This window comes from Telmatherina bonti (assembly GCF_933228915.1).
Source record: "Telmatherina bonti genome assembly, chromosome: 7".
NCBI classification, from domain to species: domain Eukaryota; kingdom Metazoa; phylum Chordata; class Actinopteri; order Atheriniformes; family Telmatherinidae; genus Telmatherina; species Telmatherina bonti.
Window position 1 is genome coordinate 14,939,008 of NC_136625.1, and position 27,582 is coordinate 14,966,589.

Below are 27,582 nucleotides of genomic sequence, written 5' to 3' on the forward strand. Positions count from 1 at the left end.
AGGTTGAGACATCACAGAGCCAGGGTGTGTTGTCTTCTACTGATGAAGATGAGGAAGCTACTGTGGAGGTAAGTGAGGTGAGTATGGCTAATGCTGATGTTGTTCGGGGTTCATTTCACCAGGGGCACGGTCAGTTTAGGAATCCAGGAGTTCAGTGCATGGCGATAGCTTTGGTCAGTTTAGCCAGACATATGGTGTCTAGTGTGTTGTATTGGAGGACAGAAGATTTAGATTTAGCTCTGTGGTTAGGAGATGACCTCTATAGTGATTTAAAGGACCGTGGTATAATCCCTTCAGGGGAAAACTTTTTGATGGTCCCAGAGTTGCCGAGACAGAGAGTTTTGTACTGGCAGAACTTTAAGTTTGAGTTCCCCGATACTCTGAGTGGGGATGTCACTGTGACTGAGGGAGAGTTTATTGAGTGTGGAGCATATGTGACTTTAGAAAATGGGCTGGAAAGGATGCTATCTCAGTACCAGACATGTCTTTTGACCTTGTGTTCAAATACATGTGCTGTCATATCTGCTGGTGGTAGGTATGCTGTGGTAGACTCTCATTCCCGTAGTGCTACTGGCCTGTTGGACGTCAATGGTACCAGTGTAGTTTTGTACTTTGGTTCCATTAGGGAAGTGTTTAATCACTTCAGTCGTTTGGCAGTGATGTTAGGTGGTCGTAGCAAGCCTTTTGAGATCAATGGTGTTGATGTTAGCAGGGAGTGTGTTGACGATGTGCCGAGTAGCATATTTGGTTGTGATTCTGATGATGACAAGCGAGGAGTAAAACGTCAGGTGTCAGCAGATTGGGATGAAACAGACCTTTCCAGCCCATCTGAACATGTGGCAAAGAAACGTCATCATGTTTCAGATGAAGAGTTTGCTGTTGAGGAACAGGTTTTCTTAAGTCAGCTAGTTAGTTCAGATGTGGAGCTAGTCAGTGAAGAACATGAACAGCTTATGTTTAACCCTCTCTGTGAAAGTACTTGCCAAAGCTTGTGTACCAAATTAAAAATAGAGTTTGAAAGTGTAAATAGTGCTGCGTCTAGTCGTGTCGGCGTGTTAGGCGTTCCGTGCCAAAATAGAGACATAGTTGCTGACGGTAGCTGCTACTTTAGGGCCGTTTCTCAGGCAGTGAGTGGCACACAAAAGCATCACATCAAAATTAGGAGAGCGGTTGTTAAACATTTAATAAAAAATGACTTCCAATATAGAACTAGTCTAAGAGAAGGTTATTCCTCTGTGGCAGATTACATAGACAAATCAAAAATGAAATACGTTAGCACCTGGGCCACAGAATTAGAAATCCAAGCGACAGCAGATTTATTGGGCATTAATGTATTTACATTTTATGGTGGTCGTTGGTTAAAGTATGGATGCAGTAGCAGTGTGTCAGAAAAATCCATTTATTTGGAAAACTGCCTGGGTAATCATTATGAAACTGTAGTTTGCGTTAAAGAACCTGAACTAGAAAGTTGTTATGAGTACTGTAAAGTAGATTGTTCAGAAGCGTATCGTACTAGATTGTCAGGCAAAGGTTTAGTTAGAGATGCTTCACCAGAAAATGTCACATCCACTTCCAAAAAGGGTGTAGAGCATGACAGAAGTTTGTATATTTCAAAATATAGGAAAGTAATGAGAAAAAACAAAATTACGAGTATAAATAAAATGAAATATGCAGAGGATGCGCGTCGCCGTCAAAATGTGAAGGACCAAAGCAAAATCAAATATGCAAAGGATGCGCGTCACCGAGAAAACGTGAAGGACCAAAGCAAAAGAAAATATGCAAAGGATGCGCGTCACAGAGAAATGGTTAAAAGAGTAGTGAAATTAAAGAGGCAAGAAATAAAAGACAAAGATAAAACACAGAATATTGAGTTCTTCACAGAGAGGTTTTTAAACAAAGTTGAAGATGGTCCAGAGTATGTCTGTTGTGTCTGTTTCAGGCTGTTGTTTCCCCATCAGGTGTTGAGTTGTAGGAAGGCTGCCTATAACAAGACTAAGATTAAAACCGCAAGCGGTGATATAGGCCCTCGCACCATGGCGCCGCTCGGCATAATGCCACCGCCTCCCCTGGCAACATCCTTCCCATGCCTCTCTCAACCTAAACTGCACTTCAGACCATTTAGGTTTTATGAAGGGTCACTTCCTGTCACCAAGGGGCGGGGCTAACTTATCATCTAATTATTGACATGCACAAATGTGAAGGATATGACTGGCATCATCTGTAGCAAATTTGGTGCAGGTTGGTTGTTTTTTGGGGGATTTATGTCAGTTTTTCTTTTTGTTGCATCACATCTGCTTTGCTGCCCCGCCTCTTCTAAACGATATCCCCTATTAAAAGAAATAGCACAACTTCTAATCACACATGCCTCTTGAGCATCCTGACTCATTTGGGTTAAAGTTGGACAAAATTCTTAGGAGAAGTTCCTCAAAATGCATGGCAAAGAAAATGACAGAAATGACCCCAAAAATGGCACCTTTTTCAAAATGGCCGACTCCCTGTTTGATTTAGCCCATATGTCCAAGAGACTTTTTTGAAGGTACTGGGAGCGTCTACAAGTTTCCCGAATCATAACCATGTCAGTCAATGTAGTGGGCGGGGCTAATTAATTAAAATATTGTAGGGGGCGCTATGGAGCCATTTACTATCTTCTCCACTATATTGTAATTTTACTCTATTAAGGACTTTACTGTCATAAGTCATGGCAAGTATGGTGAAGATCAAAGGTTTCATGGCTTTGTTACAGGTACTTCCTGGTTCACGATATCAGACACTTGTTGTTGCCAAGGGGTGGGGCTAATTCATAGTCCCATTATTGCATTGTATATTTTGTTCATCATGGGACTGGCATCAAATGTGGCGATTCCTGTGCTGATATGTTGTTTTATGTGGGAGTTTTAGCAATAAGTCTTTGTTAATAAGACATCAAACTTTGAGGGCCCGCCCCTCCTAAACTAAATCTTCTATTAGAAGAAATAACACAACTTTAAATCACACATGCCTCCTGAGCATCCTGTGCAAGTTGGGTGTCAGTTGGACAATATCCCTAGGAGGAGTTGTTTAAAATGCATGGCAAAGAAATGACCCCAAAAATGGCGCCTTTTTCAAAATGGCCGACTTCCTGTTGAATTTAGCCCATATGTCCAAGAGACTTTTTTGAAGGTACTGGAAGGTTCTCCAACTGTGCTGAATTTTATCCATGTCGGTCCATGTAGTGGGCGGGGCTGATTGATTGAAATTTTGTAGGGGGCGCTATGGAGACATGCTCCATTTATTCCATAATGTTTCAAAGGGGCTTAGTTCAGGGCCTTACTGTCATCAGTCATGGCAAGTTTGGTGGCGGTCCAAGGTTCCATGGCTTGGTCACAGGTACTTCCTGTTTCATGGCGTTGGACCGCCATTCGCCATGTCCCGTTTAGCGTAGCGACTTGAGGTTTTTATTGTGGCATCATGAAAGGGTTTGACATGTTTTGGAGGAGTCTCAAGTGTTTGGGACCATTTGCTTAGAAGCATGACCCTCAAACGTGGAAAAAAACACTTCCTGTTGTAAGTGGGCGGAGCTAAGGTCTACACCAGCAATGGTCACATTAATCTGTTCAGGACTGATCCCTTATTAATCCCTATAAGTTTTAGGGTGATCAGATCAAAATTGACAATTTTATAGTGATTTATGATATCACGCCACCGCATGGAACTTCGCCATGGCGTCACGGGCACGCCGTGCAGCACAGAGCAACGTCCTTTACCAGATCTCTTCACCAACATGTTTTGTGATGCCTGAGTGAATTTGGGCCATATGGTGTCCACCAAGCCAGAGTTCTGGGTGTGTGAGCAAAAAACAACACTTTTGACCTCCAGGGGGCGTGGCTATTTCATAATCAAAATATTGACATATAGAACTCTGTAGGAGGGGACTGCCATCATATCTAGAAAATTTGGTGCAGAAATGTTGCTTTATGTGGGAGTTATAGCTGTTTAATTTTTCATGGAGAGACATCAAACTTTGAGGCCCCGCCCCTCGTAAACTAAGTCTCCTATTAGAAGAAATAACACAACATGTAATCACACATGTCTCCTGAACATCCTGAGCAATTTGTGGCTCAGTGGGATAAAAGCCCTAGGACGAGTTTGTTAAAATGCGAGGTGCTAAAACGCCAAAATATTGACTTTGACCTAAAATGGCCGCCTTCCTGTCGACATTTCACCATGACATTAAGAGGATTTTTTGTTTGTCCTGTCATGTAGATCATGTGTATGAATTTTCATAAAGATTAATGACATGCAGTGGCGGGGCACCTAAAATAGGTGGCGCTCTCGTTCAGTTTCGCCCAAACATTCTGGAGCACCTCAAAATATCAAATTTTTCGTATTCCCTTGGGGGGGTTCGCAAAATTTGGTGAGTTTTCGAGCACGTTCAGGCCTCCAAAAAAGCACGCGAAGTGTCCGAATAAAAATAATAATAATAATAATAAACACTGCAATTACAATAGGCCTTCGCACCGCCAAGGTGCTCGGGCCTAATAATAGCTTCTTTAGCAGACAGGTGTATTAGAACTGACTATTTACATGAATGTAGTGAGGATTGTGTTCAGCCCTGTCAGATACTGACTTCAAGTAGAGGACATCTTTGGATTTGTTACACTTGTCGCCATAAAATTTCAAATGGCAAAATGCCTGCTGAAAGTGTAACAAATAATTTGGCAGTAGATCCAGTTCCCCCAGAATTAGCTTGTTTAAATAGGTTAGAACAACATTTGATTGCTTTAAATATTCCGTTCATGAAAATGCTCGCGTTGCCCAAAGGCGGCCAAAATGGAGTTCATGGACCAGTAACCTGCGTTCCATCAAACGTAGTTCAGACATCTAACATGTTGCCCCGCTCAAATATGGAGGGCTCTTTATTGGCAGTAAAATTAAAACGCAAGTTAACTTATAAAGGCCATTATGAGTATGAGTTTGTAGATACCATGCACATTCGGCAAGCTTTACGGGTTTTAAAGCAATCAAATAAGTTTTATAAAGACATAGATTTTAATGAGGAATGGGTGAATGAGTTGTGTAGCTTAGACCATCTTGAGGATGAAGAAAAGGAAAAGAAGGAAGTAGTTGAGAGTGCTGCAGATGATGCTGACAATGAGGACATGCTGCATGATCGGCAGCAACATTGCATGTTTTCAGACACGTGTCTGATGCCGGTAGATATTGGTCAGGAAGTTTTAGATCAGTATTTTGACAGTATAGTTAATGTTGCACCAGCTGAGGGCAATAACCCAGTTAAGTTGTTGTCGGATCATGAAAATGAAGCAAAGTGTTTCCCGGTGTTGTTTCCTAGTGGTCGTAATATGTATCATGAAAGGCGTGCTTATGATGTGACATTGTCACGTTACTTTAACAACAGAATTCTACATGCTGATAGAAGGTTTGCGCAGAATATTGAGTATATTTTCTTTGCTCAGTACATGTCTGAGGTAGAGCAAGTTGTTTCTAAGGTTAGCATAGCATTAAGAAAAGGAAAAGGAGGTGAGGTGAATGTAGAAAATGAGGAGTCCCTGAAGCAGTTGTTAGAGGTGGATGATGGTTTCCGGTTTCTTAAGCCTATTAGAGGGACTCCAGCCTTTTGGCAGGGAGTACAGAAAGACCTGATGGCCTGTGTTCGGCAACTTGGGATTCCAACGTGGTTTTGTTCATTCTCTTCCGCGGATCTGAGATGGCAAAACCTTCTTAAAACGATTTTAAAACAGGAAGGTCGAACACAAACATTAGAAGACTTGGAGTGGACTGATAGATGTGATCTGTTGCGACGTAATCCTGTCACTGCCGCCAGAATGTTTGATTTCCGCTGGCATTGTTTTCTGAAGGAGGTCCTTATGTCTCCTTCAAATCCAATAGGAAAAATTATTGATTACTTTTACCGGGTAGAGTTTCAATGCCGCGGGAGTCCTCATGTGCACTGTCTTTTCTGGATAGAAAATGCACCTAAAATAGATACAAACACAGATGAAGAAGTGGTAGCTTTTATTGATAAGTATGTAACATGTGAGCTACCAGCACAGGATGAGACATTATTGGAGAAGGTCACATCTGTGCAGCAACATTCAAAGAGACATTCAAAAAGTTGTAAAAAAGGTGGCACTGAATGTCGCTTTAATTTCCCCAGACCAGTGTCAGGTAGGACATTTGTTGTTAATGTTAATTTGAATCCAAATGAGTGTGATAAATGCAAGAAACGAAAAGAAAAGAAAATAAGTGATTCAGATTCTGATTCGGATAAAAAATATGAAGTAAAAAGGTGCACATGTGGTAATGAGTACTATTATAACCTGCTTAAGGTAGATAAGGATTTGGCATTAAAAACTCTGGAGGCAGTGAAAAAAGCGGTAAAAGAGGAGACTTTTAATAGTCTAGATGAGTTGTTCCAGCATCTAAATATTAATCAGCAAATATTTGAGATTTGTTACAAGCGACTGAATATGTGCAAAACCAAAATTATTTATAAAAGAGACATTAAAGAGGCATGGATAAATCCATATAACAAGTCTCTTTTAAAATGCTGGAATGCAAATTTAGATATTCAATATGTAACCGATGCGTACGCCGTTATAGTTTACATTATTTCATACATCAGTAAATCAGAAAAAGAGGTAGGACTGTTACTTAGTAAAGCGCATAAAGAAGCGACAAAAGATGGAAACGTGAATGCTCAACATGCACTGAAAACAATTGGCAGCGTTTATCTCAACAGTCGTGACGTGTCTGCTCAAGAGGCAGTTTATAGATTAACGGGAATGCATTTAAAGGAGAATTCACGTAAAGTAGAGTTTATACCAACAGGGGACAAAATAGTTAAAATGAGTAAACCGATTAGTTTAATCCAAGAAAGTGGACTATCTGGAGACGACGTGTGGATGGTTAGTGTCGTAGATCGCTATAAAAGTAGGCCTAATAATAGCACTTTTAATGATATGTGCATTGCGACGTTCGTGTCTGAATATCGTGTTATGAGAGGAAATGAAAAGTCAAAGGATGCGATACAGTTGCAAAGGGGGTTAGGGTTTATTCTAAAACGAACACGAACAAAACCCGCTGTAGTTCGTTATGCGCGCTTTTCAAAAACAAAAAACCCCGAATTATATTACAAAAGTCAGTTACAGTTGTTTCTTCCGTACCGCGTCGAAGACGATCTAAAAGCTGCTGACTGTGCGACGTTCGAACAGTTTTATGAAAATGGTTCCGTGATCTTTAGTGATGGATCAGAACACACAGTTAAATCTGTCGTCGATGAGAATAGGAACAAATTCGAGGTAGAAGATTCAGACGAATTAGAAGAGTTACAGAATAAACTTGAAAATGAGGAAGGCCCAGTAGATGCTTGGGCAAATCTCTGCCCTGAACAGGAAGTAGAGCGTTTAGAATGTAAAGAAGAAGTTAAAGCAAAAGAACAGGCACCAGAGGAAGATGTAGAAGTAGGTCAGGAGCCCATCGACAACATTCCAGATTTAGCTCTTAGGAACGATCAGGCGTGTCAGTTAGAAAAAACTAATAACCTAATGAGTAGAAGTGAGGGCCTAGAATTAATTAGATCTCTGAATGAGAAGCAGCTCTCGGTCTTTTATAAAATCCGCAACTGGTGTTTAGACAAAGTAAATGGTAGAAACCCAGAACCCCTCCACGTGTTTATATCTGGAGGAGCTGGAGTCGGAAAGAGCTACCTAGTTAGAGCGATTCAGTATGAGGCTATGAGGTTATTGTCACCAACTTGTCAGAAGCCAGATAATATTTGTGTTTTATTAACGGCTCCTACAGGAATAGCTGCTTATCATTTAAATGCAGCGACTATCCACAGTACATTTGGCATTGGCAAAGACGTCAGCCTTCCTTACACACCTTTGAGTGAGGAAAAGCTGAACTCTTTGCGTGTTAAATATGCTGATTTGCAGATAGTCATAATTGACGAAATCTCCATGGTCAATCATAATCTATTGGCTTATATCCATGGCAGATTGAGACAAATCAAACAAACTGGTGACTATAACCCTTTCGGTAACGTCAGCATTATCGCGGTCGGAGATTTTTATCAGTTGCCCCCGGTAAAGGGAAAAGCGTTGTATGTGCAGGATGTAAATATGACGTTGTGGTCTAGTTTATTTCAGCTCGTCGAGTTGACAACAGTCGTTCGGCAACAAGATGAAGAGTTTGCGCAATTATTAAATAGGATGCGAACGCATAAAAAAGGCACACAGATGTTAGCACGCGATATAAACATCTTGAAAAAGTGTGAAACAGGTGAAGAGAGCACAGCCTTACACATTTTTGCTACAAATTCCCAGGTTGATGAATATAATGAGAAACAGTTAACAAGCATATGTCCTGACTACATAATTATAACTGCTCAGGACTTTGGTTACAATAAAAAAACTGGTAAATTAGAATTAAAGTCAGATCATCATGTTAGGGCCAAGAAAACTAGTTTACCAAGGGAGTTGTATTTGGGTAAAAATGCTCGAGTCATGTTGTCTCAGAACATTGATGTAAATGATGGTTTAGTAAATGGTGTATGTGGCACAGTGATTCACATTGAACAGCCTGTTAAAAATGAGTTTCCTCTCAGAGTTTATGTTAAATTTGATGATGAGAAGATAGGCATCAAGACGAAGAAACAAACCACTTATCCATCAGCAGAGTTAGTAGGTTCAGTACCAATTGAACCTCAGGAAGAGAGAGCCAATAAAAAAGGCATGAGACGACAGTTTCCATTAAAGTTAGCCTGGGCCTGTACTGTACACAAAGTACAGGGCCTTACAGTAGATAGTGCTGTCGTCTCTTTAGCTAAGATCTTTGCACCAGGACAGGCTTATGTGGCATTAAGTAGAGTTAGAAGCTTGTCTGGTTTGATTATTCAGAAGTTTAAAGAAAAAGTTGTTTATTGTAATGACAGCATTAAAGAGGCCATCAATAATATGCCACCATTTATATCTGAAAGCCACACAGTAGAAAAGGATGGTTTTAGAGTATTTTTAATGAATGTTCAGAGTTTAAATCGCCATGTTTCAGATTTGGCCCACTGTACACAGCATTTGCAGCCTAACTGTATTGCTGTGACAGAGACATGGATACCTGCTGATGTTAGCTTAGATTCTGTAGAAATCACTGGATATAGGTTTAGTAATGCTCCACGTAGTTTAGCCTACACAAACATTAATCCAGTGTTAACTTCACTTAAAAGTCAACAGCGTGGTGGCGTTGGTATGTACTGTGACAGTAATGTAGAATTTGAAAGTGTCACAGTAGCAGGTTTAAATGTAGAGTGTTTAGCTGTAAAATGTGCCACATACAACATTTTAATAGCAGTCATTTACAGGCCACCATCATATCCTGTTTCTCTCTTTTTCAGACATTTTGAAGCATTGCTAAATGTATTAGAGTCACATAGTGGAACAATAGTTGTTTTTGGTGATTTCAATGAGGACATTTTGAAGTCCTCAACAATTTGTCAGAAAATGAAAGACAGAGGATATGAACAACATGTTTCGTCAGCCACAACAGAGAAAGGCACCTTAATTGACCATGTTTATGTTAAAAATAGTAATTATAGAGTAGAAGCGGTAGTGGTGCCTACATATTTTAGTGATCATGAGGGCATCATATGTTCCTTTAAGTAAGGCAGCCCACATGCTTTTAACTTAAGAAATGTTTTCTCCACTGTCAATATATTTAACATGTAGTTGCTGTGCTGCTCTTCACCTGAGTTCCCTGTTTGAAATCATTTGCGCGTAATAAGTTAATTTAGTCCTCTCTTGGTATCCATTATATTGTGTACAACTGTTAGTCCATGTTCCAAGGTATTCTGTGCTCCCTGTCTAGGAAGTAGTGAAAGTGTTAAAATAGTTAGATTTGTTGGTGGTTGAATAGAAAATAAATGGTTTTTAATTTGTTAGTGTTAGTGTAGTGTAGCGATCCAAGTTGCAAAGTTGTCGATACAGGCTTTGTTGCGCTGTGTGGTTAGGTTGTTGGATGTTGTTTAGGATCATGCCTCTTTTTCTATTGGTTTTATTAAATTGGATCATTTTAGTTGTATGTAACTGTTGTGTTTAAGTGTAATTACAGAGATAATTAAGTGAACAGGTAACTGCAGCCAAGGTAGGTACACAAGTAAATGTAAGTATTCATTATCCTATACAGTTACTTTTTCACACAATTAGACTCGTGACACACTTCAGTAAGTCTTGGTTTAAAAAAAATATTCTTGAGTGTTTTTATATCTGGTTTATATTAGTAGTTTATCTTTAGCTAACAGAAGCCAATGATGAACAAAGTTACACTGAGCTCTGTTGGTGGTCCTGATCCTCATTAGGCCTGTGAAGAGCATGAAAAAAGCTGTAACCTGAGGCTTCATATTTAATAGTTGCACTGTGTATTTACGGTTATTACAGAGGCACAGTCGCTGTATCCTTGTTAGACCTTGACCAGTCTGTAGCATTAGTATCGCTTGTGTTATAGTAATCCAAAACTGTATTTTATAGTGTTACTATATTGAGTAGAGAAGTGATGTCTAGAATAAAACATTGCCTGATGCAATTATGTATCTTTCATGTGATTGATGCTTGCAATATGCATGTGTGTGTATGCGTGCGGGGCACATGTACATTTACATATGCACAAACTCATACAATTTTTTTGTCATTTCCCTAGGAGACTTTGGCTTGTAGCAGTTGGCAACAAGTTGTTCACCAAGATGAATTGGAAGACAGTCTTTTGTATTATTTTCCCTAATTTTTCCCTTTCTTATTTTTTTTAACCCATTACATATCCTGTGTATAGTGGTAAAAATAAACTGTAGAATTGTAGCAACAGTGGAGTTTAGATAATAGTCTATACATAGCATTTTTTAATGAACTTGAGTTCTAATTTGTTGCCATATGAATAAATTCCTTTTTAAGTTATACAGCATGTCTTTGGAGTTTTTGTCGGTCATGGTACAAAAAAATAATGCAAATGAGAAAAAAATATTGTATAGATATGATGTATCTGTTGTAATTGGTGAACTGGTTTACTATAAACACATGAATGTTATGGTCAAAACGGATTATAATAAACCAATTTTTTGCTATTTATTTTCTAACAAAAGTCTGAAGTAAATATTTAGTCATTGAAAATATTTGTCATTGGTTAGGGCACACACAGTTGTTTTCTGAGCATTTGCACTCAATTGTAAAAACTTGAAATACACAGCATTTTATCAGAGTCATGGTGAGTGTGAAGTGTGCAGAAATAAAGGTAGGTGCAGGAGCACTGTGAACCCCAAGGAAGAATGTACAGCTGACAAAGGAGGTCATGTTATTTATTGCTGCAAAGCATTTTCCATGAATTTATGTAAAATTATTTTGTATTCACAAAATGCATGTTTTATGCTAAAAGACTTTATAAAACAAAATGGAAGAAATTCAGAAGACATCAAAAATACAACATGGTGATATACTTGCTAACATGATCTGCTTAGTAATAATGGTTGTGTTATTGTAGCCAGCTAACCTTTTTGATTACATACTGGCATTTTGGTTAGCACTATGGCCCCCCGCCGACCATATCGTGCCTATTTAGGCAGAGTATAATGTGGTTGGAAGCAAAAAGGAAAATAAATGCTGCCAATTTTAGTGTATATATGGGTGAATTTTACTTTATGAGAGAGGACTGTTTTTCTGTGGGTTGCCATTCCTATTGGAAAGATTGGAATAACTTTTGATCCCCATCGTGTGACAAAGCTCCCTGCTGTCATCTGCAGGAATCCCAATCAGTCAGTCAATCAATTTTCTTTAAACACAATATGCATTCAGTAAACAAATGGACACAAAATCCAAGATGGCAGACAATCTGTTGCCATGGTAATGGACTTTATGGACTACTTTTGCTGTTCTTGTGTTATACGTGTGGCAAATTTCATTTTCCCCCATCAAAGTGGAGATTTGGGGACCCACATGACCCCCCCTATAAGCAGCCCCCACAGTGCATAGTGTCATGTGTGATGGGCCTAACAAATATAAATGCTGTAAATATTGGTGCAGATCACATGTATTTCTGCAGAGATGTGAGTAAACTGTTTTGCATGGAGAGAAGGCTTTGTTTCATTGGTTGCCATGGTAACACCGTTTCTCCTATTAGAAAGATTAGAACAACTTTTGATCTTGTCACTAAGCTTACTTCCAAATTTGGAGTCAGTCGCATAAATTCCCACAAAATTGTTTAGGTACAGTGTGCAATAAGTGGGGGGAAAAAAAAAAGCTTTAAAACGGCAGGATGGCGGACACCCTGTTGCCATTCCAACAGGTGCGTAATGGACTTTTATACTCCATGTGAGTTATTATCTGTGCGGAATTTGAATTTCCTACGTAAAAGTAGACACGAGTCGCATGAAGCTCCTCAGACTACTTCGTTCAAATACAATGCGCTTCAAGTGATAAAAAGTGCATAAATGGTAAGATGGCGGACAACCCGTTGTACTGGTAACAGGTGCTTAATTGAGTTTTTTTTTTGCTTGTCTTGGGTTAATACATGTGTGCCAAATTTCATAGCCCTCTGTCAAAGTAGTTGTTCCGGACCCTCGGGGACCCCCCCCCCCCCTCCACAATGCATGTTCCAATGTGTTAAGGACCTACCAAATATGAAAGTTTACATTTTTGGTGCAGATCGCATGCATTTTTGCAGAGATATAAGCAAACCGTCTTTCATGGCGAGAACACATTTTTCCATGGGTTGCCACAGTGACACGTTCTGTCCTGTTGGAAAGATTTCACTAACTTTTGTTCCCCATCTTGTAACGAAGCTCCTTGCTGAGCATGGAGTCAATCGCATGAATTCCCTCAGACTAGTTTGTTCAAATATGATGCACTTAAAGTGATCAAAAGGGCACAAACGCCAAGATGGCGGACACCCCGTTGCCATGGTAACAGGTTCTTAATTGACTTTTTTTGCTCGTATTGGTTACTTATACATGTGTACCAAATTTCATAGCCCTAGGTCAAAGTAGACGATAGGGGCCCCTAGGGGCCCCCCACAAAATGTGCTCCCCCCACAATACATATTACAATGCGTTAAGGACCTACCAAATATGAATTATTTAATTTTGATTCCGATCTGATGTATTTCTGCGAAGATATGAGTGAACCGTGTTTCATGGCGAGAACGCATTTTTCCGTGGGTTGCCACGGTAACATGCTTTGTCCTACTGGAAAGATTTCACTAACTTTTGCTCCCCATCTTGTAACGAAGCTTCCTGCTGAGTATGGAGCCAATCGCATGAATCCCCTCAGACTAGTTCGTTCAAATACGATGCGCTTAAAGGGATTAAAAGGGCATGAACGCCAAGATGGCGGACACCCCGTTGCCATGGTAACAGGTGGTCAATTGAGTTTTTTGCTCGTCGTGGGGTGCTACACATGTGTGCCGAATTTCGTAGACCTAGGTCAAAGTAGACGATCGGGCCCCTAGGGGCCCCCCCAAAATGTGCCCCCACCCCCACAATACATATTACAATGCGTTAAGGACCTACCAAATAAGAATTATTGGAATTTAGGTTCCAATCGGATGTATGTCTGCGAAGAAATGAGTGAACCGTGTTTCATGGCGAGGAGTATTTTTTTCAAGATGGCGGACACACCGTTGCCATGGTAACAGGTGCTTAATTGAGTTTTACGCTTGTCTAGGGTTTATACACATGTGTGCCGAATTTCGCAGCTCTAGCTCAAAGTGGACGATCGGGCCCCTAGGGGCCCCCCCCAAAATGCACTCCCCCCACAATACATATTACAATGCGTGAAGGACCTACCAAATATGAATTATTTTAATTTTGGTTCCGATCGGATGTATTTCTGCAGAGATATAAGCAAACCGTGTTTCATGGCGAGAACGCTTTTTTCCATGGGTTGCCACGGTAACAAGCTTTCTCCTATCAGAAAGATTTGAATAACTTTTGGTCCCCATCTTGTCACGAAGCTCCATGGCGAATGTGGAGCCAATAGCCTTAATCGCCTCAGACTAGTTCGTTCAAATATGATGTGCTTAAAGTGATAAAAAGGGCACAAACGGCAAGATGGCGGACACCCCGTTGCCATGGTAACAGGTTCTCAATAGAGTTTTTTGCTCGTCTTGGTTACTTATACATGTGTACTGAATTTCGTAGCCATAGGTCAAAGTAGACTATCGGGCCCCTAGGGGCCCCCCCCAAAATGCGCCCCCCCCCACAATACATATTACAATACGTTAAGGACCTACCAAACATGAATTATTTCAATTTTGGTTCCGATCGGATGTATTTCTGCGAAGATATGAGTGAACCGTGTTTCATGGCGAGAACGCTTTTTTCCATGGGTTGCCACGGTAACACGCTTTCTCCTATCAAAAAGATTTGAATAACTTTTGCTCCCCATCTTGTCACAAAGTTCCATGGCGAATGTGGAGCCAATAGCATGAATCCCCTCAGACTAGTTCGTTCAAATGCGACGTGCCCAAATTGACAAAAACGGGCAAAAAAATGGCTGCAAACGCCAAGATGGCGGACAACCCGTTGCCATGACAACAGGTCTACGATTGACTTTTTTGGTCGTTTTATGGTGGTAGACATGTGTACCGAATTTCGTCGTCCTACGTCAAACTAAAATTTTTTTTCCCCATTCTAGAGGCCATTTCTGGCGTTTCTAGGGGGCGCCGTCGAGGCATTTTTACATTGGCGTGCACGCGGACCCCAGAATATCGCTATTTTCGCCGGGATTGAGGTGTGTGCCAAGTTTCGCAACTTTTCACGGGGTCTAAGGGGGTCAAAAATGGCCGAGTTGTGCTCAGAACGAGGAGAATAATAATAAACATTACAATAACAATAGGGCCTTGCCACACTTCGTATGGCTCGGACCCTAATTAAAGCCGCAAGCGGCATCCATCGGGTCCTCGCCTCATGCCGAACCCTCCACCCGAGTCCTGGTTCTCCTAATGCTACATGTGAAGGACCCGCACAGCCAGTTCATTTTAATAGAGAAATACAATTCACATATTGAGAAAAGAATGTGTGTAAACGCCAAGATGGCGGACAGCCCGTTACCATGGCAACATGTGTTTCATTGACTTTTTAGCTTGTCTTGGGATGATACACATGTGTGCCGAATTTCGTAGCCCGAGATGTAAGTAGACGATCGGGCCCCTAGGGGCCCCCCCAAAAAGTGTCCCCCCCACAATACATTCTATAATGTGTTAAGGACCTACCAAATATGAATAGTTACAGTTTTGGTGCACATCGTATGAATTTGTGCAAAGATATAAGCAAACCGTGTTTCATGGCGAGAAGGTTTTTTTTCCAAGATGGCGGATACCCCGTTGCCATGGTAACGGCTGCACAATGAAGTTTTTTGCTTGTCTTGGGTTGATACACATGTGTGCCGAATTTCGTAGCCCTAGCTCAAAGTAGACGATCGGGCCCCTAGGGGCCGCCCCCAAAATGTGCCCCCCCCACAATACATATTACAACGCGTTAAGGACCTGCCAAATATGAATTATTGGAATTTTGGTTCCAATCGGATGCATTTTGGCAGAGATATAAGCAAACCGTGTTTCATGGCGAGAACGCGTTTTTCCATGGGTTGCCACGGTAACACGCTTTCTCCTATCAGAAAGATTTGAATAACTTTTTGTCCCCATCTTGTCACGAAGCTCCATTGGGAATGTGGAGCCAATAGCATGAATCCCCTCAGACTAGTTCGTTCAAATACGATGCGCTTAAAGTGATAAAAAGGGCATAAACGCCAAGATGGCGGCCACCCCGTTGCCATGGTAACAGGTTCTCAATAGAGTTTTTTGCTCGTCTTGGTTACTTATACATGTGTACCGAATTTCGTAGCCCTAGCTCAAAGTAGACGATCGGGCCCCTAGGGGCCCCCCCAAAATGCGCCCCCCCCACAATATATATTACAAAGCGTGAAGGACCTACCAAATATGAATTATTTTAATTTTGGTTCCGATCGGATGTATTTCTGCGAAGATATGAGTGAACCGTGTTTCATGGCGAGATCGCTTTTTTCCATGGGTTGCCACGGTAACACGCTTTCGCCTATCAAAAAGATTTGAATAACTTTTGGTCCCCATCTCGTCACGAAGCTCCATGGCGAATGTGGAGCCAATAGCATGAATCGCCTCAGACTAGTTCGTTCAAATGCGATGCGCCCAAATTGACAAAAACGGGCAAAAAAATGGCCGCAAACGCCAAGATGGCGGAAAGCCCGTTGCCATGACAACAGGCGTTTCAATGACTTTTTTACTTGTCTTGATGTGATAGACATGTGTACCGAATTTCGTCGTCCTACGTCAAACTAAAAATTTTTTTCCCCATTCTAGAGGCCATTTTTGGCGTTTCTAGGGGGCGCTGTCGAGGCATTTTTGCATTGGCGTGCATACAAACGCCAAATTATCGAAATTTTCACCGGACGTGAGGTGTGTGCCAAGTTTCGCAACTTTTCACGGGGTCTAAGGGGGTCAAAATTGAGTGAGTTGTGCTTAGGAGAATAATAATAAACATTACAATAACAATAGGGCCTTGCCATACTTCGTATGGCTCGGACCCTAATAATAAACATTACAATAACAATAGGGCCCTGCCATACTTCGTATGGCGAGGACCCTAATAATAAACATTACAATAACAATAGGGCCTTGCCATACTTCGTATGGCTCGGACCCTAATAAACATTACAATAACAATAGGGCCTTGCCATACTTCGTATGGCTCGGACCCTAATTAAAGCCGCAAGCGGCATCCATCGGGTCCTCGCCTCATGCCGAACCCTCCACCCGAGTCCTGGTTCTCCTAATGCTACATGTGAAGGACCCGCACAGCCAGTTCATTTTAATAGAGAAATACAATTCACATATTGAGAAAAGAATGTGTGTAAACGCCAAGATGGCGGACAGCCCGTTACCATGGCAACATGTGTTTCATTGACTTTTTAGCTTGTCTTGGGATGATACACATGTGTGCCGAATTTCGTAGCCCGAGATGTAAGTAGACGATCGGGCCCCTAGGGGCCCCCCCAAAAAGTGTCCCCCCCACAATACATTCTATAATGTGTTAAGGACCTACCAAATATGAATAGTTACAGTTTTGGTGCACATCGTATGAATTTGTGCAAAGATATAAGCAAACCGTGTTTCATGGCGAGAAGGTTTTTTTTCCAAGATGGCGGATACCCCGTTGCCATGGTAACGGCTGCACAATGAAGTTTTTTGCTTGTCTTGGGTTGATACACATGTGTGCCGAATTTCGTAGCCCTAGCTCAAAGTAGACGATCGGGCCCCTAGGGGCCGCCCCCAAAATGTGCCCCCCCCACAATACATATTACAACGCGTTAAGGACCTGCCAAATATGAATTATTGGAATTTTGGTTCCAATCGGATGCATTTTGGCAGAGATATAAGCAAACCGTGTTTCATGGCGAGAACGCGTTTTTCCATGGGTTGCCACGGTAACACGCTTTCTCCTATCAGAAAGATTTGAATAACTTTTTGTCCCCATCTTGTCACGAAGCTCCATGGGGAATGTGGAGCCAATAGCATGAATCCCCTCAGACTAGTTCGTTCAAATACGATGCGCTTAAAGTCATAAAAAGGGCATAAACGCCAAGATGGCGGCCACCCCGTTGCCATGGTAACAGGTTCTCAATAGAGTTTTTTGCTCGTCTTGGTTACTTATACATGTGTACCGAATTTCGTAGCCCTAGCTCAAAGTAGACGATCGGGCCCCTAGGGGCCCCCCCAAAATGCGCCCCCCCCACAATATATATTACAAAGCGTGAAGGACCTACCAAATATGAATTATTTTAATTTTGGTTCCGATCGGATGTATTTCTGCGAAGATATGAGTGAACCGTGTTTCATGGCGAGATCGCTTTTTTCCATGGGTTGCCACGGTAACACGCTTTCGCCTATCAAAAAGATTTGAATAACTTTTGGTCCCCATCTCGTCACGAAGCTCCATGGCGAATGTGGAGCCAATAGCATGAATCGCCTCAGACTAGTTCGTTCAAATGCGATGCGCCCAAATTGACAAAAACGGGCAAAAAAATGGCCGCAAACGCCAAGATGGCGGAAAGCCCGTTGCCATGACAACAGGCGTTTCAATGACTTTTTTACTTGTCTTGATGTGATAGACATGTGTACCGAATTTCGTCGTCCTACGTCAAACTAAAAATTTTTTTCCCCATTCTAGAGGCCATTTTTGGCGTTTCTAGGGGGCGCTGTCGAGGCATTTTTGCATTGGCGTGCATACAAACGCCAAATTATCGAAATTTTCACCGGACGTGAGGTGTGTGCCAAGTTTCGCAACTTTTCACGGGGTCTAAGGGGGTCAAAATTGAGTGAGTTGTGCTTAGGAGAATAATAATAATTAAAGCCGCAAGCGGCATCCATCGGGTCCTCGCCTCATGCCGAACCCTCCACCCGAGTCCTGGTTCTCCTAATGCTACATGTGAAGGACCCGCACAGCCAGTTCATTTTAATAGAGAAATACAATTCACATATTGAGAAAAGAATGTGTGTAAACGCCAAGATGGCGGACAGCCCGTTACCATGGCAACATGTGTTTCATTGACTTTTTAGCTTGTCTTGGGATGATACACATGTGTGCCGAATTTCGTAGCCCGAGATGTAAGTAGACGATCGGGCCCCTAGGGGCCCCCCCAAAAAGTGTCCCCCCCACAATACATTCTATAATGTGTTAAGGACCTACCAAATATGAATAGTTACAGTTTTGGTGCACATCGTATGAATTTGTGCAAAGATATAAGCAAACCGTGTTTCATGGCGAGAAGGTTTTTTTTCCAAGATGGCGGATACCCCGTTGCCATGGTAACGGCTGCACAATGAAGTTTTTTGCTTGTCTTGGGTTGATACACATGTGTGCCGAATTTCGTAGCCCTAGCTCAAAGTAGACGATCGGGCCCCTAGGGGCCGCCCCCAAAATGTGCCCCCCCCACAATACATATTACAACGCGTTAAGGACCTGCCAAATATGAATTATTGGAATTTTGGTTCCAATCGGATGCATTTTGGCAGAGATATAAGCAAACCGTGTTTCATGGCGAGAACGCGTTTTTCCATGGGTTGCCACGGTAACACGCTTTCTCCTATCAGAAAGATTTGAATAACTTTTTGTCCCCATCTTGTCACGAAGCTCCATGGGGAATGTGGAGCCAATAGCATGAATCCCCTCAGACTAGTTCGTTCAAATACGATGCGCTTAAAGTGATAAAAAGGGCATAAACGCCAAGATGGCGGCCACCCCGTTGCCATGGTAACAGGTTCTCAATAGAGTTTTTTGCTCGTCTTGGTTACTTATACATGTGTACCGAATTTCGTAGCCCTAGCTCAAAGTAGACGATCGGGCCCCTAGGGGCCCCCCCAAAATGCGCCCCCCCCCACAATATATATTACAAAGCGTGAAGGACCTACCAAATATGAATTATTTTAATTTTGGTTCCGATCGGATGTATTTCTGCGAAGATATGAGTGAACCGTGTTTCATGGCGAGATCGCTTTTTTCCATGGGTTGCCACGGTAACACGCTTTCGCCTATCAAAAAGATTTGAATAACTTTTGGTCCCCATCTCGTCACGAAGCTCCATGGCGAATGTGGAGCCAATAGCATGAATCGCCTCAGACTAGTTCGTTCAAATGCGATGCGCCCAAATTGACAAAAACGGGCAAAAAAATGGCCGCAAACGCCAAGATGGCGGAAAGCCCGTTGCCATGACAACAGGCGTTTCAATGACTTTTTTACTTGTCTTGATGTGATAGACATGTGTACCGAATTTCGTCGTCCTACGTCAAACTAAAAATTTTTTTCCCCATTCTAGAGGCCATTTTTGGCGTTTCTAGGGGGCGCTGTCGAGGCATTTTTGCATTGGCGTGCATACAAACGCCAAATTATCGAAATTTTCACCGGACGTGAGGTGTGTGCCAAGTTTCGCAACTTTTCACGGGGTCTAAGGGGGTCAAAATTGAGTGAGTTGTGCTTAGGAGAATAATAATAATAAACATTACAATAACAATAGGGCCTTGCCATACTTCGTATGGCTCGGACCCTAATTAAAGCCGCAAGCGGCATCCATCGGGTCCTCGCCTCATGCCGAACCCTCCACCCGAACTCGCCACAAAGCTTCCGGGTGGATGTGAAGTAAAAGGCACGAATCCAAAAGTAGTTTGTCCAAAAACAATGCACATACAGTGCTAAATGGGCGAAAACGCCAAGATGGTGGACACCCCGTTGCCATGGTAACAGGTGGTCAATGCACTTTTTTACTCGCCTTGCGTTGTTACACATGTGTGTGGAATTTCATAGCCATAGGTGAAAGTAGACGATCGGGCCTCTGAGGGCCCCCCCCAAAAAACTGCCCCCCCCACAATACATTCTGTAATGTGTCAAGGACATACCAAATATGAATAGTTAAAGTTTTGGTGCACATCGCATGAATTTGTGCAAAGATATAAGCAAACCGTGTTTCATGGCGAGAAGGCTTTTTTCCAAGATGGCGGACACTCCAGTGCCATGGTAACAGGTGCTTAATTGAGTTTTATGCTTGTCTCGGGTTGATACACATGTGTGCCGAATTTCGTAGCCCTAGCTCAAAGTAGACGATCGGGCCCCTAGGGGCCGCCCCCAAAATGTGCCCCCCCCCACAATACATATTACAACGCGTTAAGGACCTACCAAATATGAATTATTGGAATTTTGGTTCCGATCGGATGTATTTCTGCAGAAATATAAGCAAACCGTGTTTCATGGCGAGAACGCTTTTTTCCATGGGTTGCCACGGTAACACGCTTTCTCCTATCAGAAAGATTTGAATAACTTTTGGTCCCCATCTTGTCACGAAGCTCCATGGCGAATGTGGAGCCAATAGCCTGAATCCCCTCAGACTAGTTCGTTGAAATACGATGCGCTTAAAGTGATAAAAAGGGCATAAACGCCAAGATGGCGGACACCCCGTTGCCATGGTAACAGGTTCTCAATAGAGTTTTTTGCTCGTCTTGGTTACTTATACATGTGTATCGAATTTCGTAGCCCTAGGTCAAAGTAGACTATCGGGCCCCTAGGGGCCCCCCCCAAAATGCGCCCCCCCCACAATACATATTACAATGCGTGAAGGACCTACCAAACATGAATTATTTTAATTTTGGTTCCGATCGGACGTATTTCTGCGAAGATATGAGTGAACCGTGTTTCATGGCGAGATCGCTTTTTTCCATGGGTTGCCACGGTAACACGCTTTCGCCTATCAAAAAGATTTGAATAACTTTTGATCCCCATCTCATCACGAAGCTTCCTGCTGAGTATGGAGTCAATTGCATGAAAACCCTCAGACTAGTTCATTAAAATATGATGTGCTTAAAGTGATAAAAACGGCATAAACGTCAAGATGGCCGACACCCCGTTGCCATGGTAACAGTTTGTTTATTGAGTTTTTTGCTTGTCTAGAGTTGATACACGTGTGCTGAATTTCGTAGCCCTAGCTCAAAGTAGACGATCGGGCCCCTAGGGCCCCCCCCCCCCCCCCCAAAGTGTGCCCCCCCCCACAATACATATTACAATGCATTAAGGACCCTCGAACACGCTTTCTCCTACCAGAAAGATTTGAATAACTTTTTGTCCCCATCTTGTCACAAAGCTTCCTGCTGAGTATGGAGCTAATCGCATGAATCCCCTCAGACTAGTTCGTTCAAATATGATGCGCTCAAAGTGATAAAAAGGACATAAACGCCAAGATGGCGGACACCCCGTTGCCATGGTAACAGGTTCTCAATAGGGTTTTTTGCTCGTCTTGGTTACTTATACATGTATACCAAATTTCGTAGTTCTAGGTAAAAGTAGACGATCGGGCCTCTAGGGGCCCCCCGCCAAAAGCCCCACTCCCCCCCACAATACATATTACAATGCGTGAAGGACCTACCATATATGAATTATTGGAATTTTGGTTCCGATCGGATGCATTTCTGCAGAGATATAAGCAAACCGTGATTCATGGCGAGAACGCTTTTTTCCATGGGTTGCCACGGTAACACGCTTTGTCCGATCAGAAAGATTTGAATAACTTTTGGTCCCCATCTTGTAACGAAGCTCCATGGTGAATGTGGAGCCAATAGCCTGAATCCCCTCAGACTAGTTCGTTCAAATACGATGCACTTAAAGTGATAAAAAGGGCATAAACGCCAAGATGGCGGACACCCTGTTGCCATGGTAACAGGTTCTCAATAGAGTTTTTTGCTCGTCTTGGTTACTTATACATGTGTACCGAATTTCGTAGCCATAGGTCAAAGTAGACTATCGGGCCCCTCGGGGCCCCCCCCAATATGCGCCCCTCCCACAATACATATTACAATGCGTGAAGGACCTACCAAACATGAATTATTTTAATTTTGGTTCCGATCGGACGCATTTCTGTGAAGATATGAGTGAACCGTGTTTCATGGCGAGAACGCTTTTTTCCATGGGTTGCCACGGTAACATGCTTTCTCCTATTGAAAAGATCTCACTAACTTTTGCTCCCCATCTTGTAACGAAGCTTCCTGCTGAGTATGGAGCCAATCGCATGAATCCCCTCAGACTAGTTTGTTCAAATACGATGCGCTTAAAGTGATTAAAAGGGCATGAACGCCAAGATGGCGGACACCCCGTTGCCATGGTAACGGCTGCACAATGAAGTTTTTTGCTTGTCTTGGGTTGATACACATGTGTGCCGAATTTCGTAGCCCTAGGTCAAAGTAGACGATCGGGCCCCTAGGGGCCCCCCCCAAAATGTGCCCCCCCCCACAATACATATTACAATGCGTTAAGGACCTGCCAAATATGAATTATTGGAATTTTGGTTCCGATCGGATGTATATCTGCAGGGATATGAGTGAACCGTGTTTCATGGCGAGAATGCTTTTTTCCATGGGTTGCCACGGTAACACGCTTTCTCCTATCAGAAAGATTTGAATAACTTTTGGTCTCCATCTTGTCACGAAGCTCCGTGGCGAATGTGGAGCCAATAGCATGAATCGCCTCAGACTAGTTCGTTCAAATATGATGCGCTTAAAGTGATAAAAAGGGCATAAACGCCAAGATGGTGGACACCCCGTTGCCATGGTAACAGGTGGTCAATTCACTTTTTTACTCGCCTTGGGTTGTTACACATGTGTAACGAATTTCGTAGCCCGAGATGAAAGTAGACGATCGGGCCCCTTGGGGCCCCCCCAAAAAGTGTCCCCCCCACAATACATTCTATAATGTGTTAAGGACCTACCAAATATGAATAGTTACAGTTTTGGTGCACATCGTATGAATTTGTGCAAAGATATAAGCAAACCGTGTTTCAGGGCGATAAGGTTTTTTTCCAAGATGGCGGACACTCCGTTGCCATGGTAACAGGTTGTTAATTGAGTTTTTTGCTTGTCTAGGGTTGATACACATGTGTGCCGAATTTCGTAGCCCTAGCTCAAAGTAGAAGATCGGGCCCCTAGGGGCCCCCCCAAAAATGTGCCCTCCCCCACAATACATATTGCAATGCGTTAAGGACCTGCCAAATATGAATTATTTTAATTTTGGTTCCGATCGGATGTATTTCTGCAGAGATATGAGGGAACCGTGTTTCATGGCGAGAACGCTTTTTTCCATGGGTTGCCACGGTAACACGCTTTCTCCTATCATAAAGATTTGAATAACTTTTGGTCCCCATCTTGTCACGAAGCTCCATGGCGAATGTGGAGCCAATAGCATGAATCGCCTCAGACTAGTTCGTTCAAATACGATGCGCTCAAAGTGATAAAAAGGGCATAAACGCCAAGATGGCGGACACCCCGTTGCCATGGTAACAGGTTCTCAATAGAGTTTTTTGCTCGTCTTGGTTACTTATACATATGTACCGAATTTCGTAGCCATAGGTCAAAGTAGACTATCGGGCCCCTAGGGGCCCCCCCCAAAATGTGCCCCCCCCCACAATACATATTACAATGCGTTAAGGACCTGCCAAATATGAATTATTGGAATTTTGGTTCCGATCGGATGCATTTTGGCAGAGATATAAGCAAACCGTGTTTCATGGCGAGAACGCTTTTTTCCATGGGTTGCCACGGTAACACGCTTTCTCCTATCAAAAAGATTTGAATAACTTTTTGTCCCCATCTTGTCACGAAGCTCCATGGCGAATGTGGAGCCAATAGCATGAATCGCCTCAGACTAGTTCGTTCAAATGCGATGCGCCCAAATCGACAAAAACGGGCAAAAAAATGGCCCCAAACGCCAAGATGGCGGACAGCCTGTTGCCATGACAACAGGCGTTTCAATGACTTTTTTACTTGTCTTGATATGATAGACATGTGTACCGAATTTCGTCGTCCTACGTCAAACTAAAATTTTTTTTCCCCATTCTAGAGGCCATTTCTGGCGTTTCTAGGGGGCGCCGTCGAGGCATTTTTACATTGGCGTGCACGCGGACCCCAGAATATCGCTATTTTCGCCGGGATTGAGGTGTGTGCCAAGTTTCGCAACTTTTCACGGGGTCTAAGGGGGTCAAAAATGGCCGAGTTGTGCTCAGAACGAGGAGAATAATAATAAACATTACAATAACAATAGGGCCTTGCCACACTTCGTATGGCTCGGACCCTAATTAAAGCCGCAAGCGGCATCCATCGGGTCCTCGCCTCATGCCGAAGACACCCCGCCCCCCCCCTCCATTGTGGACGAGGTGAAGGACCTAGAAAATAGAAATGCAGTTAACTTTGATGCCGATCCAATGTATTTTTATGGACATAAACAATGTCTATCCAGTGAAAAAAAAATGTACTGGTCCACCAAACCATGACTCATGTGGATATGCTGTTCAACCAGTTTCAGAAATTAAACATCAACCCTGTCTGGATTAAAACTCTTTTTCAGAGGTTCAAAGACAACATGCTCAACATCAGGTAAATATTTATATTTATATAAATTATAATTTATTGTTTACTCAGAAAGTTATTGTTAAATAGAGCAGTCACTCATTTAAGACTGTAAAAGCCATAAGTTTATTGACTTGACATCACAGCAAATTATTCTTATGAAGCACATCGCATTTCATTCTTTTGGTATTTAAAGAAAGATTCTTTTATGTTTCATGATAAACCTTTTCTTAATCCAGACTGTGACCTAAACAGGTCAAGTGATCGGTAGAATATAGATTATTATGGTGTTTCATGAATGTTTTTAGTGCATAAAAACCTTCATTATGTTATTATGTTGTTTGGACCAGGATGTCAGTCCCGTCTCTCTGTGAGGACAGCACTGCTGGACAGCCGGTGAAGAGACAGGATGCTGGGACCAGGAGAACAACAGAGGCTGGCTACAGAGGTCAGTCATATTTTCAGTCAAATCCATGTAGTTTATATTCTTACTTTGGTCACATGATGCTAGAACAATACTGAAGATCTGGTACAGAATTATTGACACCCCTTATCAATAGAATTGCTAAGGTCTGACTTTCTTATAATTGAAAACTTTTGATGTTTGCTTCAGGTCTGTGATACCATCCTGGTGCACGCTGAGGAGCAGCTAAACACGACTGTTAAGGCATGTCCCATGTTGGACAAGGCCAAGGCAGAACTGTCCCTCTTCTACAAGAACAGTGAAGTTAAAGGTTGTGGTGCAGAAGTGCCTCTGTAGCAGTTTCTCATAAAGAACAACCTTCAGATGAGTCACAGCCTTCTCCAGATCATTATGTCAACACCATAACAACTGCTGAATCTGAGAAATGCTTTTCTACTCGACTGTGAGAAACTCCATGACACAGGATCGCCTCAACGCCATGCCATGCTCTTCATGGAGAATAAGCTTGTGGGGGACATTCAGACTTTAATAGGAGGATTATTGAGAGATTTGCCTTAAATAAGGAGAGGAAAACTAAATTCTTCTACCAGTTTTATTTGATCTTTTGTTCTTGGAGAAAACCAAATATGAAATCAGTTCATTCATCAGGTTCTAGTGTTCATTATTTAGTAGTCAAAGAATTATTACTGAATGTAGATTGTTGCAAAAGTCCTGTCAAAAGTTTGAGTGAGGTTAGATTTTTTAGGGAAAGGTATGCTGGTGTTTACTTTCTGTAGCCGACACCAAAAGCACTTCTCATGCCTATTGTCTTATTAAGGCTTGTGACAAATATTTATGTGTAGATTTGTTTTACCACTGTTTATATTTCAAAATATATTATGAGCTAATTAATGTCTTTTTTTTTTTTACAAAAATATTTGTATTAAATAAGATGTTAAATACAATCCTGTCATTATAAAACAAAATTTTCCTTTGAGCTAAATTATGAATTTCTGGTATTTGTCATTGTTGTCATTTTATGATATAATAAAGTATTTGTGAAATACATAACTTTTAAAGTAGATTTTTTTTTATTGCTATAATTATTGTTTGTCTTCAACAATAGATAGATTTGACAAAGCCCCACCTAAAAAATAATAAAATATATATATACACACACACACACATACATATATATATATATATATATATATATATATATATATATATATATATATATATATATATATATATATATATATATATATAATGTGTGTGTGTGTGTGTGTGTGTATGTATGTATGTACATGTGGACATTTATGGGTCACTGAATACAAAATATACTGTATTTTTTTCCATTTTATTTGTTTATTTATTTTCCTTTATTCATCCATGTCCAAGGTGTCATCACCTTAATCCCCTCCGTCTTCAACATGACAACGAGGTGTTCTCTGTCTTGTACCACAGTGGTTTGTCTTTCACTGGCACATCCACAAGAAGTGCTTTTTCCAGCTGTCATCCTCATCTTTGTGTTCCAATCCACCTTTTTCTCGTCTCAGCTTTCTCACATCCGGATAATTTTACCGTGGAGCTGCGGAGAAGTGCTTCAATGCTGCGTCACAAAATCATGCAGGCTTTTGTGTATAAAAAAAAAAAAAAAAAAAGCCTTCACTCTCCTGTTTTCCTTATATGGAAGAGAGACTTTTTGTGTTATTTATTTGTTTATTGACACAACAGGGCTGTCATTCATAAAACTAGCAGCATCCCCACAGTCATTATAAAAACAAAAACCACGATTCAGCGAATAACTCCTAAATGTAGTTGATATTCAATAGAAAATTCGTTTTGTAAAACTGGCTTTGTTCAATAAAGTTTATTGAAAAAAAAAAAAAAACGTTCGTCAGAGCTGCTGCTGCGCTGCAAACTGCAGGTGCACGTCTGCTCCTTTGATGTGTCCCGGTCGGACATCTTGTTTTCTAGAAGCTTCCAGAAGCTTCTCCGGTCTTTCAGATCGAGCTTCTGACCTGACCGCACGTCTCGTTGAGAGCCTGTCTGAATATTGGTGGATTATTGTCACTTCATCCAGAGATTTTCGAGCTTTTCAACCGCGAGAACTTCTTATAAAGCCTTCGTGTCTTCGACTGGTAAGTTTATCATTTTCATTTTGATCAATTAGATGTTTTTCCACCGTGTTGGCTTACTTAGCTTAGCTTAGCTTCGCTTAGCTTAAGTGGAGC

At 41.8% G+C, this 27,582-nt stretch overlaps 1 long non-coding RNA gene across 1 annotated transcript; it reads left to right on the forward strand.

Annotated features, from left to right (window-relative positions):
* LOC306757886 lies at nucleotides 1-25,899 on the forward strand. The gene is made up of 3 exons (XR_013771362.1): nucleotides 1-77; nucleotides 25,293-25,390; nucleotides 25,556-25,899. It is a non-coding gene; the product is annotated as an uncharacterized lncRNA (long non-coding RNA).
* Nucleotides 25,900-27,582: the final 1,683 nt, after the last annotated feature.